The sequence below is a fragment of the Rhinolophus ferrumequinum genome, chromosome 10 (genome assembly GCF_004115265.2).
Source record: "Rhinolophus ferrumequinum isolate MPI-CBG mRhiFer1 chromosome 10, mRhiFer1_v1.p, whole genome shotgun sequence".
In the NCBI taxonomy this organism is placed as follows: Eukaryota; Metazoa; Chordata; class Mammalia; order Chiroptera; family Rhinolophidae; genus Rhinolophus; species Rhinolophus ferrumequinum.
In genome coordinates this window covers 55,882,519-55,896,578 of record NC_046293.1, presented here as the reverse complement: position 1 = coordinate 55,896,578, position 14,060 = coordinate 55,882,519, and the positions used below count along the sequence as shown (strand labels likewise).

At 38.5% G+C, this 14,060-nt stretch overlaps 2 pseudogenes; both read right to left on the bottom strand.

Moving 5' to 3' along the window:
• Positions 1-7,480: 7,480 nt before the first annotated feature.
• Positions 7,481-11,460, bottom strand: LOC117028832 (E3 ubiquitin-protein ligase rififylin-like; annotated as a pseudogene).
• Positions 11,461-13,383: 1,923 nt separating this feature from the next.
• On the bottom strand, positions 13,384-14,009 carry LOC117028955 (protein/nucleic acid deglycase DJ-1-like; annotated as a pseudogene).
• Positions 14,010-14,060: the final 51 nt, after the last annotated feature.

Sequence of the window (14,060 nt, the reverse complement as noted above, 5' to 3'; positions counted from 1 at the left end):
AAATTAGGGAGTGTATAGTTTGAACAAACCTGAAGAGGAATTTCTCCTTCCTGGTTCTCAAATTAAATGAAGCCTATGTTCAAAATAAGAGTAAATTAAAATTCTAATATTAAACTCAGGCTGAAGAAATTAGTAAGCCTGCTCAGCCTTAACATATTCTCAGAATAGAGGATGAAAACAAGTGGGAATTAGTATTCATTCTTTTAATAAATTCCTCAGTTCCTATTTGCTAAGCACTGAGGTTCCAATAGAGAATAAGACACGGTATCTGCCCTGGTGGAAATTACAGTATAATGGAAAAGGCAATTGCGACGATCTAAATTCCAAAGGTTAGCCTCCATGTATGGCTCTACATATCTGAACCATTCATTTAAGAAGCATTTATTTAGCCTGTTTTCCAAGGCATTGGAATAGACTCCATCGCCATTATACAGTCTGGTGACAGCACTAAGCAAATATTTAAATGGTTGAAATTTTCAACGTATGTTAAAAAGGACAAGTATTGACTTCTCACTTAACATCATTCTCTAGCCTTCCCAAATACAACTACTTGATGAAAGCAACTGTTTTATTTTGCAATCCTTTGCCTATATTCTTTACCAATATACTAGCATAACTTGTACCTGCCACACTTTATGCCTGTATCTACAATAGGAGTGATAAAATGATGAGCCAGATTCAGCCCTCAGAATTGTTTAAATAGTACGGAAATGTGTATAGTATTTGGATTTTATTGCTGCCACACTTGTCCTGTCCAGTGTGCTTTAGTGTCTATTTTCTTGCTTGGTCTCTAGACATACATGCCCGGCTCCTGAAGATTGGGTTTGGTATTTCTGAATGAAAGCTCCTTGTGGAAATGGAGTTCATTGGTCTTTGCTTTCCTGATACATGTCCCATAATAGATCTCAAATATTTTAAAGAATGGGTAAAATCTTTGCATTGTGTCAATACTGGAGTCTTAGAAAGCTAAAACTAAGTGGAAACTTAATCCCCACGTGTACAGTTTAGTATTTAATCAAAGATTCAAGATCTCTGCAACTTCTGGACTTTTAATTTTTAAAGTTTATTGTATAATTTACAATAAACTGTATATTTAAAGTATACAATTTGATAAATTTTGACATATGTACCCATTAACCATCACCAAAATAAAAAATCACCCTAAAGAGTTTCGTGATACACCTTTGTAATCCCTCTCCCCACCTGGCAATCACTGATTTTGCCACTAGAGATAAGTGCATTTTCTAGAATTTTTAAAAATCTAATTGGAATCATACAACACACACTTTTATCTAGCTTCTTTCACTCAGAATAATTGAGATTCATTCATGTTGTGTGAGTCAATAGTTTATTCCTTTTAAATGCTGAGTAAATAAGTTTAGTACTAATTTCCCAAAAAATACTACCTTACTGAATCCTACAAATTTTGATATTTTCATTCAGTTCAAACATTTCTAAATTTCCCTTCTGATTTCTTCATTGACTCATGGGTTATTTAGAACTGTTTTGTTTAGTTGAAAATATTTGGAAATTTCTAGATACCTTTCTGCTATTGGCTTCTAATTTAATTCTATTGTGGCCCTAGAGCATAGTTTGTGTAACTGGAATCTTTGTAAATTTATTGACTTGTATTATGGCCCAGGATATTGTCTATCTTAGTAGAAGTTCTGTGCACTTGAAAAGAGTGTGTGTAGTTATGTGGAGTGTTCTATAAATGTGAATTAGGTTAAATTGGTAATGTTCAAGTCTTTATTTGTACTAATTTTTTGTCTACTTATTCTATCAGTTATTGAGAGGAATGTTAAAAATCTATTTTAATTGTGGAATTTTCTATTTTATTACAACTCAATTTTTTGATTCATGTATTTTGAAGCTCTCTGTAAGGCGTATAAACATTTAGGATTATTATGTCTTGCTGAATTGATCCCTTTATCACTATTAAGTGACTATTCCTGGCAATAATTTTTGCTGTGAAATCTACTTATGCTAATTACTAATATAATCACTTAAACTTTTAGTATTGTATACCTTTTCCCCATCCATTTAGTTTTTTTGACTAAGTATAGATTCAGAAAGTTGCAAAAATAGTGCAGAGGTCACAAGTACAATATATGTAGTTCTCCCAATGATTGCATCTTTTCTATAGTATATAAAAAGGAAGTTCACATTAGTATGGTCAGTAGACATTATTCAGAGTTCACCAGTTTTTACATGTACTCATTTATGAGATGTGTGTGTGTGTGGTATTGTATGCAATTTTATTACATGTATAAATTCATGTAACTCGCTTTTTTAACAGTTTTATTGAGATATAATTCACATACCATACAATTTACCTTTATATATACAATTCAATGTTTTTTAGTAAGAATTGTGCAACCATCACCACAATCGATTTTAGAATGTTTTTTATCAGCCCAAAAAGAGACCCAATACCCATTGTTACTCCCCATTTCCACCCATGCTTCCCCACTCCAACCCTAAGCATCTACTAATCTACTTTCTGTCTATAAATTTACCTGTCCTGGACATTTAATGTAAATAGAATCACAATTTGTGGCATTTGTGTCTGGCTGTTTTCACTTAACAGAATGTTTTCAAGTTTCATCTGTCATAGGATGTATCAGTATGTATTTTCTGTTTATGACCAAATAATACTCAATTATACGAATATACCACGTTTTCTTCAGCCATTCATCAGTTGATGGAATTGGGGTTTCCACTTTTTGGCTGTCATGAATAATGGTGCTATGGCATTCATGTACAGATTTTTGTGTGGACATAAGTTTTCATTTCTCTTCAGTACTGCATATGCCTGGGAGTGGAATTGCTGGGTCATATGGTAACTCTTATGTTCAACATTTCAAGGAAGTATTTTCCAAAGTGGCTCTACTATTTTACAGCCCACCAGTAGTAATGTGTAAGAGTTCCAGTTTCTCCACATCCTCACCAAAATTTGTGATTGTCTTTTTATTTTAGCCATCCTAATGGGTGTGAATTGGTATCTGGTTGCAGTTTTGATGTGCATTTCCCTAATGCCTGATGTTGAGCCTCTTTTCATGTGCTTATTGGCCATTTTTATATCTTTGGATAAATACATCTTCAAATCCTGAAAAACAGGATTTGAAGATCAATATATCTTCAAAGCCCATTTGTAAATTAGGTTATTGGTGTTTTTAATGTTGACTTGTAATAGTCTTTTATATATTCTGGATGCTAGACCCCTATAAGATATATGGTTTGCAAGTATTTTCTCCCATTCTGTGAGTTGTCTTTTCACTTTCTGAATAGTATCCTTTGAAGCACAAGATTTTAAAATTTTACTGATCTATCTTCTTTTTTCCTTTAGTTGCTTGTACATGTGGTATTAAAGCTAAGAAACCATCATAGCATTAAGAACTTTGCAACAATATGTTTTCCATTACTTCCTTCTTGGTCTTTGTCATGCATTTAACTTCTATGTATGATTTAATCCCGTAGTTTATGGTTATTGCTTTGCTTAAACAGCCAATTTTCTTCCTTTTTTTTTTTAATTTTTATTGGGGAATACTGGGGAACAATGTGTCTGTCCAGCTCCATGTCAAGTCGTTGTTTTCAATCTAGTTGTGGAGGGTGCAGCTCATTGACCCATGTGGGAATCGAACCGGTGACCTTGGTGCTATGAGCACTGCGCTCTAACCACTGATCCAACCGGCTTCCCATCTGCGGCTCAGCTCCAAGCTCAAGCTGTTGTTTCTCACTAGCCCATGTGGGAGTCGAACATGCTACCCTGGTGTTATGAGTACTGTGCTCTAACCACTGAGCCAACCAGCCGCCCCCAATTTTTTTATTATGGTAAAATGTAGCATCAAATTTACCACCCTAACCATTTTTAAGTGTACAGTTCAATGATATTAAATAATAACATTCATAATGTGTAACTATTACCATCATCCATCTCTAGAACTCTTTCCATCTTGCAAAACTGAAACTCTACCCATTCAAGAAAGAAACATTCACCCCCTCTCTCAGTCCCTGGCAACTACCATTCTACTTTTCTGTCTCTGATTTTGACTCTAAGTACCTCATATAAATGGTGTCATGTAGTACTTGTCTTTTTTGACTGGCTTCTTTAACTTAGCATACATCCTCAAGAGTCATCCATGTTTTAAGGCTGAATAATACACCATTGTATACCACATTTTGCTTATCCATTCAGCTGTCAATGGACACTTGGGTGGTTCCCACATTTTAGCTATTGTGAATAATGTTGCTATGATGAATATGATACATGAAATCTTTCTGAGATTCTGCTTTCAGTTCCTTTGGGTATATACCAAAAGTGGAATTGCTGGATCATAAAATTATGCTATTTTTAATTTTTTTGAGTTATCACCATACAGTTTTCCACAGCAGCTATCTCATTTTACATGCTCACCAGCAGTGCACAAAGTTTTCAATTTCTCCACATTCTCACTAACACTTGCTATTTTCTGGGGGTTTTTGATAGTTGCCTTCTAATGGGTATAGTCTCACTTTTGAAAGACAGTTTGTTGGATATAGGATTCTTGGTTGACAGTTTATTTTTATTTATTTTTTTTGGCACCTATATTGAAACTTTATTACAAAATTACAAAGCAGAGCTTTGTGACAAAAAAAGAACACATTTCGGTTTAACACCCAAGTAAGTCTCAGAGAATCTTAATATAAGCCACTTGACGTAACATTTCACATCCAAAAGATTTCAACAAACTTATACAACATATTGAGCACTATTTTTACTAGTTTGAATCCAAGTACTCCAATGTATTATGAACCAGTTAGCTCTCCAAGTCTTAAAATGTCTCAACTGAAACTTCTGAACAATAAAAAACAAAAGCCGCAGAATAGGTTTAGAATTAGATGATTCTATGATAATTAAGACCAAGGGTCTGTGAGGGGCAGGAAGGAGTATTCAAGGATAAAAAAATCAGGTTTTCTACTTAGGCTAGATAGGTAACTGAAATGGGATCTTGGAATTCCCAACCTTTATTTGGAGTAATAACAAAGAAAATACAAAAAAAAAAAAAAATCAGCATTGCTTGACACCTTAAAACCTTCACCAAAAGAGGTTAGAAGACTTAAAGGCCAGTCTCCAAAATGAATAAATGGCATCAGTTCTAATTCTTAGGTTACTAACCAACCATTAGGATATTTTTAACTCATGTATGTCTAGGACGGAAATTGGAAGGTAGGAAGAGGTAGGTAAAGCCTCAGCAGAGAAAGCAAGTTTTAAGTTGGGTAAGAGTCATCCTCTACCCTGAAGTTATTGCTAGAGTTTAACTAAGTTGCAATTGAGGAGTAGCTGAATCCTCTGCTAAACTTGTAGGATTGTAAACTGTAGTACTTACTGTCCAGCAGAAAGACGTCTTCACAGGGAAATCTCAATTCCCCCAGTGCCTACAAATGCTGTCACCCAGAATCAAATCATCCAGGACTTGATATAATGTCAATGTAAATGGCCCAGTGTTTAGCTGACAACTGCTTGATGAAATCATTTCCCCAAAGGGGATTAGTAGTTGATGGAGGGAAAGCATAAGTATGTCTGTACTGATAAATAGGTTTCCCACAGCTTTCCAGAATCATGAGTGGTTCTTCTAATCTGAGATCTTGGCTGCGTGGGGGGAGGGAGGAGGATCTGCTAAAGTCCTCAAGTGTTTAGGGTTTATATAGTTCATCCATTGGTAATGACAGCACACAGCTCTTCGGATAACATGTATGTTTGTGCTTGGCTAAGCTGCTCCAGCAAAATTTTCTTTAGCCCTTTGGCTCTTCAGTCATGTAAGGACCTGAAGAGGGCTCAAGAATCTGACCTACTCATTTCATGGTCCTTCCTAAAGGGCCTAGAGAATGCTTCTTCCTCACCCGCCCCCAAATCAGTAGACTGAGAAAGGAAAGGGAGTAGAGAGTCCCCACCAACCTGGGGAATTAAGACTTCCAGCTGTCTGCTCAAGGGCTGAAACCAGCTTCATACAGTACTTTCTGATACCTGTTAGGTGCTCTGTCTTACACATTTGGTCTCCAGGAACTTCATGAAAAGTCTGGCTAGGGAAGAACAAGTCTCTTTGCCCAAGTCTATGCATTCAGTGAGAATATATTTAAATTTTTCATGGGAAAGAGACTTCATTCTCAGGAAAAAGTGGTTTAAAACTCCTATCTGTTGGAGAAGTCAAAGTTAAACAGAAAGCCATTAAGCAGAAAGTTTTAAGGTGTTAGACCCTTGGTCTAAACTTTCCGTTTCCTCAGAAACTAAAATTAAGGATGGCGCAAAGTCAGGCCTCAGAGCAGCAGCAGAAATGATCCATGCGCCATCTCTCACACAGACTGGAATTTCCCAGCAGTTGGGAACCAGATGCTTTGTTGGATCCCAACGTCAGGTCGGGGGACTGATAGCTTCCAATCCCAGCACTTAAGGAAGCAACTCTTAATGACTGAAGTTTTTCAATAGCAGGATCACTATTGGTCTGATAAGCTAACATCTTTTCAGTCTGAAGAAACAAATGGATTTTAGGCAATATAGCAAGAAACACTAGCAAAGGTAGGTTAAAGCACAAAAAGCCAGAGAGACCAAAAATACATCCAAATGTGCTGAGGAGGAAGAGAACCATTTCTACCAAGACTTCTGATTGGTAAAACACAGGGAAGCAGCTAAGGGGAGTGGGCAGGATACAGGGAGGAAGAAAGATATGGACCAAGTTCTGTAAAGTCCTCTCAGTTACCATCATCACCCAAGATCATTAAAGCAGGGACTTGCCCGGGCTGGCCCGGTGGCTCAGGTGGTTAGAGCTCCATGCTCCTAACTCCGAAGGCTGCCGGTTCGATTCCCACATGGGCCAGTGGGCTCTCAACCACAAGGTTGCCAGTTCAATTCCTTGATTCCCACAAGGGATGGTGGGCAGCGCCCCTTGCAACTGAAAAATTGAACAGGGCACCTTGAGCTGAGCTGCCGCTGAGCTCCCGGATGGCTCAGTTGGTTGGAGTGCATCCTCTCAACCACAAGGTTGCTGGTTTGACTCCCACAAGGGATGGTGGGCTGGGCCCCCTGCAACTAGCAACAGCAACTGGACCTGGAGCTGAGCTGCGCCCTCCACAACTAAGACTGAAAGGACAACAACTTGACTTGGAAAAAAGTCCTGGAAGTACACACTGTTTCCAATAAAGTCCTGTTCCCCTTCCCCAATAAAATCTTTAAAAAAACAAAACAAACAAAAAAAAAAAAAAAACAGGGACTTGCCCAGGCAATCTGTAGCAGTTCTCACTACCTTGGGCTCTGCCAGCCAAGAAGTGCTTCTCTGTGGCAAGACAGGCATGTCCAGAGGTGACATAGTATCTTTGATGGCCCTGGTCTTGGGAACACTGCAAATTTTTGTATTAGCCTGCTCCTCTGCAAGCTGGCCAAGCCTGAGCCCAAACAGCTCATGCTATGTCCCTATAAGGCACTGAAGAAGCTGGTATCAAGCCCTCAGAATCGGAAGACAAGCATGGCTCAGACCACACAATGCCGGCAGATGGGACACTCATTCATTTGCTGCACTTGGTACAGGTTACCGTGTGGCCACATTCCAGCAGAACACAGTCAGTGGGTGAGCCCATGCAGATCTTACACGGATTCTCCTCCACGCTCCCCCGTTTTGGTCTTCAGCACCACACACCAGGTGCTGGAGTCCTTTTTGGTCCTTGTACAGCCACGTCGCCCTCTCCATTAGCACCCACTTCTCACAGCAGCCCTTGTAGTTGACGAAGTTGTGAGCCAGGATCACTTTCAACTGCCACACAGTCAGACCTTTAATGTCCTCCAGGTTGGTCAAGTCATTCAGAGGCCCTCCAGCTACCCTCTGAATTGATGGACTGGGTCTCATCCTCAGCAGGTGCTCTGGCTGTGCTCTCCAGATGGGTTTTTGGTCCTGAGACGCATGGCCAGTAGCCGGCTGAATTTCCTAAGCCTGGGCTGGGGGAACAAAGGTGGCTCGTGAGGGTGAAGAAAGGAGTCTGGGTGAGTTAGGAGGTCCTGTGCTGGCATGAGTCTGGGTCAGCAAGGCCTGCTGCGCAGGGAAGTCTTGGGACAAGGGGAGGGCCTGAGTCCTGCCCTCCTGGGAGATTACAGGCTGCTGACCAAGCACCAAGAACCCCAGGTCCTCTTTCTCCAGGCACGTTTTGGTAGAGATGTCATAGAGGTTGAAATAGTCCCTTCAGTCCTTCACCTTCATCTTTATGAGCTCCTCCCACTGAAAGGCTGTTGCTTGGAATCTTTGGCAGAGAAGGCAGAGGCAGGGCTCAAACAGGTCATGCAGAATTTTCTTACAGTCCAATAAGGTCTGTTCTCTTGCCATGTTTACAAAGTTGGCCCCACAGACTTTGCAGCTTGGATCCGAGCCTGCTGAGGAAAGGAAGGAGCTGTACCCACGGTAGGAATAGGCCTGAGTCCGGGCTCCCAGGAGTGGGGCCTCCTCAGGCTGTCCATCCAGGCAGAACCAGTTGCAGCAGGTTGCCCACTTGATAAAATCTGACTTAGCCTCCCGCCCAGCTGGAACCTGGGAAGGGGAGGAAAAGGGTGGTGTCCAGGCCACAGACACCTGAGGCAAGGTGTTTGGACTCTGCTGCCACTGCTGCTGTGCCTCTGGAGCTGAGGGGGGAGGGCGGCAGTGGTTATAAACTCACGGGCTGCCACAGGAAGTTAGCTGACAGTTTATTTTCTTTTAGCATTTTGAATATATCAACCCACTGCCTTCTGGCCTACGAAATTTCTGATGAGATATTTGCTGATAATCTTATTGAGGATCCCTTGTATGTGACAGCTTGCTTCTCTCTTTCTGCTTTTAAAACTCTCTGTTTATGGCTTTTTGACAGTTTGAAGGTAATGTGTCTCTGTGTGGGTCTCTTTGAATTCATCCTTTCTTAGATGTTTGTATTTATGCCTTTCATCAAATTTGGGAAGTTTTCATCCATTATTTCTTCAAATATCTCAGCCCCTTTCTCCATCTCTTCTGAAATTTTCACAATGCATGTTAGTTTGCTTGACGCTGTCCCACAAATCCTTGAGGCTCTGTTCACTTTTCTTCTATATTTTTTACTTTCTGTCCCTCAGACTCAATAATTTCCATTATCTGATCTTCAAGTTCATTGTTTCTTTCTTCTGCCTGCTTAAATTGTCTGTGAATCCCTCTAGCAAATTTTTTTTTCATTTAAGTTTTGTAATTTTCAGCTCCAGAATTTCTTTTTGGCTTCTTTTTAGGTTTTCTATCTCTTTATTGATATTTTCATTTTGTTCAACCATAGTTTTCTTGATTTTCTCCACATCTTCCTTTAGTTCTTTGACATCTTTAAAACTGTTATTTTTAAGTATTTTTCTAGTATACCTGCCATCAGATCTTTTTCAATAATAGTTTCTGTTGATTTTTTTCCTTTGAATGGGCCAAACTTTTCTGTTTCTTTATATATCTTGTGATTTTGTTGTTGTTGTTGAAAACTGGACATTTGAATCTAATAATGTGGTAACTCTGGAAATTAGATTCTCCCTTTCCCCAGATTTGCTATTGTTCTAGTATTTTTATTGTTGCAATCTATCTCTATGCCAAGGATCAGTGTAGGTGTAAACTTAAGGTTGTCTCTTGCCTTTTCTAAGCCTGTACTTTTTTCTGGGCATATGCAGTCATGTCCTAGTTTTCCCCATATATGCAGTTGCTTTAGAATGTGCTTGTTGTCTTTCTTGTCTGGTTTCCAAAGGGGGGAAGAGAAAAATAAAGGGGAGGAAAAAAAGGAGCTACCAGTCGTTTAAATCCTCTGGAAGTAACTTCAGCCAGAGGGGAAGTGACTTGCAACAATAGGGGGAGGTGCAACAACAATGACCCACCGTGTTTTTGTCTGCACATCTGTGATCAGAAGCAAAAATCAGAGATCAGAACACAGATCACCAACATTTGGAGGAGAGTCCTGTTTGCCCACTCTGGATCCCACAAGCTGCCTGCAAGCCGCTCCCAGAACTTGTACACAGCTGCCTGCCATGGGGCTGGGAGTGGAGGATGGGTAGCTGCTACTACTGTGTTAAGAGCTAAAATTGACCAAAATTAATTACAGTTTACTTCCAAGCCTTTCCTTGGAAGTTGCAAGTCTTCAATAGACTCCAGAGTTCCAAAATAGTTACATCAGACAGATTGTGCCAATCCTTTTTTTTCTAGGTGGGTAGACATCTGTGGTATTTCCTACTCCACCATCTTTTCAGAATTTTCTCTAGCTTCTCAAACACATGAAATAAAGTTAAAATAACTGAAATAAAATAACTGAAATAAATAACATGAAATAAAGTTAAAATAAAATATCCTTGTCTACTAATTTTAACATCTGTATACTTTCTGAATTAGTTTCAGTTGATTGGATTTTCTTCTCATAATGGATTCTATTTTCCTACTTCTTTGTGTATATGTTAATTTTAGATTGAGTGCCCCCACATGTGAATTTTACTTTGTTGGGTTTTGGATATTTTTGTATTCCTATAAATATTCTTGAGATTTGTTCGGTGGTGTAGTTAAATTACTTTGACATAGTTTGGTACTTTTGGGTCTTGCTTTTTTTTTTTTTTTTTTTTAAATAGGAACTCTGGTTATTTATGTTAAGATGGTGCCTGAAGCCCGGAGCTTCACTTTAGCATGTCCTCTGGCTGGAAAAGCCTTCCATAAACCTTGGGTCTTGCTTTTAAACTTTGTTAGTTGGGGCCATAGCAGAGTTCAACTAAACTAGAGCTAATTTTTTCCCACTATTCAAGCAAAATCTTCTAAGTACTCTGCCTAGTGAATTGTGAGGTTTTTTTTTTTTTTTAACTCTGGCTAGTGGGAACAGGCACTATTCCTGGTCTTATGTGAGATTCAGATATTGCTCTCAATCATTTCAAATGATTCTTTCCCCAGTAAGTGGTTTCATCACATACATGTACTAAACAGTACTCAGCAGAAGACTCAAAGGGGAAACCTCTAAAGATCTCTAGAAGTCCCTGTGTATCGTTCTCTCCTTTCTGGTGGGTGCTCTCTACCCACCTTAACCTCCATCTCCTTAAGTCAGGGTGACCACCAGTTTCCTCCAACGTTCTTCCTTGTGCCATGACCTAGAAATTCTCTCCAGGCAGTAAACTGGAACAAGCATGGAGTTCACTTCATTTGTTTCTCATCTTTAAGGAATCACTATCCTTTGTTACCTGAACTCCAATATCTTGAAAACTGTTGTTTCATATATTTTGTCCAGTTTTTTTGTTTGTTTGATTTTTTTGTTGTTGTTAGATTATCTCAAATCCCTGTTACTCCGTCTTGGGTAGAGAGCAATGTCCTACTTCTATTCAAGTAGGACTGGGAAGAGGCCCCAGTCACATAGGTTATAGTCTTTAATTATTTCCTTTTATAGATATTTGTCCTTGATACCTTAGAATTAGGGTTCCCACTCACAGAGTGTGGGCATAGTTGAGAAAAAGCTCTTATACTTTGTTTTTAAGTCTAAAAAAAAACCCAGTTTTGAAGATGACAGTGAAATCAAGTAAGGCAATCCTCAATTTGGAGCAGGTAGGGCTAGGCCTAATCAAATATAAGTAGAAGTTAATTCTGATAATTTTCATAATTCCAAGCATTGGGAAGGTTAACAGAGTAAATAGGAGCGATGCCTAAAGCTGTGCATATTAGATCATGAACCTAGTTACTGTATTTCCTTACTTCCTGACTGACAATTATTGTCAATTGACGATTTACTTAGAGCAAAATTTTAATTTGCTGAAAATCTGTGTGTCTTATGCTGCTTTGGATTTGTATTGTTTCATTTTGTATTGTTATTTCATTTTGTATTTCATTTGTTGTATTATTTCATTCTTTGCACTTTATAGAGAAGACAGATTAAAATCAAGTTAGGAATAATGAAGTTCTGGCAGTAACTTCTAAGGAAGAAAAATACATTTTCAAATAATACTTCCAGGGCCACTTAATTTTGCTACAGCTTCTCTTCATGGTTAATTGTCTCGTTCTAGGGATACGAAGCTGCCACCTTGGTGAATTTCTCAAAGTTATTATATAGAAGAATGGACATATATACTTAGCATTGTTCCATATTAGAACTAGAATGAATTAAAACGGAATCTGTTACCTTTCTTTTTTAAAAAAAAAACTGTTCCCTTATGATGGTAAATTTTCCACTGGGCAGTTAATCACAGAAAGCAATAAACTTAGCCAAGCCTTTTTTTTTTTTTTTATCTTTTTTTTTAATCTTTTTTTTTTATCAATTTGGTAATGTTAAATTTTTTTTTTTATCAATTTGGTAATGTTAAAAATTTTTTTTATCAATTTGGTAATGTCAAAATTTTTTTTATCTTTTTTTATTTTTTTTTATCAATTTGGTAAAAAAAAAAAATTTTATCAATTTTTTTTAAATCAATTTGGTAATGTTAAATTTTTTTATCTTTTTTTATCTTTAAATTTTTTTTTATCAATTTGGTAATGTTAAAATTGGCCACTTACTGATGACAGTAATATCTATATAATGTCTCATCTGTGAATGATAACTTCTCATTATAATATTGGAGTGAACAAAAATTTGTTGAGTTTTGTGGAAGCCAGGATTAAGCCAGGAAAGAGATTTAATAGAGGGAACTAATTGCTTTGCTGGAAGGATTTTACATATATATATATATATATATATATATGCAAAAATATTCTACAAAAGTCTCTTGTTACTGTTTTTTCAGTGCACACAGAGACTTCTAGAATAACTGCTTTATAAAAATAGTGTCTTAAACATTTTTCTGCCTGTTTTCTTATTCAACCCTACATAGAAATCTATTCAAAGCAACTGGTATAACTGTTTTTGTTAGGTACATAGTGATAGTGGGAACATGGCATAGCTAGTCAGCAATTACTATTGACGACATTCACATTGTTTCAAGGTTTTTGCCATCATGAGCAATAAACATACTTATTTGGTTTCTGTAAACTTTCTGGTTAGCTTCTAAGTATTTTATACATTTGGCACTACTGGGAATGGAATATTCTTATTTGTTTTTTTAGGTGCCTATTGCTACAGTAAAAAAATCATATTGATTTCTATGTTTTCCTACTGAAGAGGTTGTCTCTGAGAAAGGGGAGATAGGGACTGAGGACCTGGGAATATTTTTTCAAAGCATGTATTATAGAATTAAATGACTCTTTTTTTTTTTTTAGTTTGCTAAGTGTTGTTTATTCTGCAATCACGGTTCAGATATGTGGGGACCCAACTGTAGGGCGAGGAATCTGTGGTGTCACTTCACGACAGGGATCCGCAGAGTAACCACCCACTTCTGTTTAAAGTGAACTCAGTGAAAGTGATGACAAGCGGCCTATTTGTGACCCACTGCGGTACTTGTGCTCTAGTCTCTAAGGACCAGCGGGGCCTTCACCTGCTGGGCCACCTCCTTGCCGCTCAGCGCCGTGACAATGGCGAGAGCAAACTCGAAGCTGGTCCCTGGCCCCCGGCTCGTGATGATCAGGCCGTCCTGCTCCACGCGATTCTCCGAATAGCTGTAATGACTTCCATTCATCATTTTGTCTTTCGCAAGTGAGTGTGTTGTAACTTTGCTTCCAAAACCTATTTCATGAGCCAACAGAGCCGTAGGACCTGCACAGATAGCAGCTATGAGGCCCTTCCTCTTCTCTTGTTCCTTAAGTATCTCTTTCACAGCAGCAGACTCAGATAAATTCTGTGCACCCAAATTACCTCCTGGCAGAACCACCACATCATAAGGACCCTCTTTTTTTGCATCTTCCAGACTGGCATCAGGACAAATGACAACATCTCAGCTACATTGTACGGGGTCTTTTCCAGCCAAACCCGCGACGGTGACCTTAATTCCAGCTCGTCTCATGACATCTACAGGGATGACGGTCTCCATCTCCTCTGCTCCTTTAGCCAGGATGACCAGAGCTCTTTTGGAAGCCATTTTTACGTTGTAGTTTTTAAAGACTATGCACTGCGCAGATGCACTCCGCCGGACTTCTCACCTCTAGAATTAAATGACTCTTTAAACCATGTGCATGTATAAC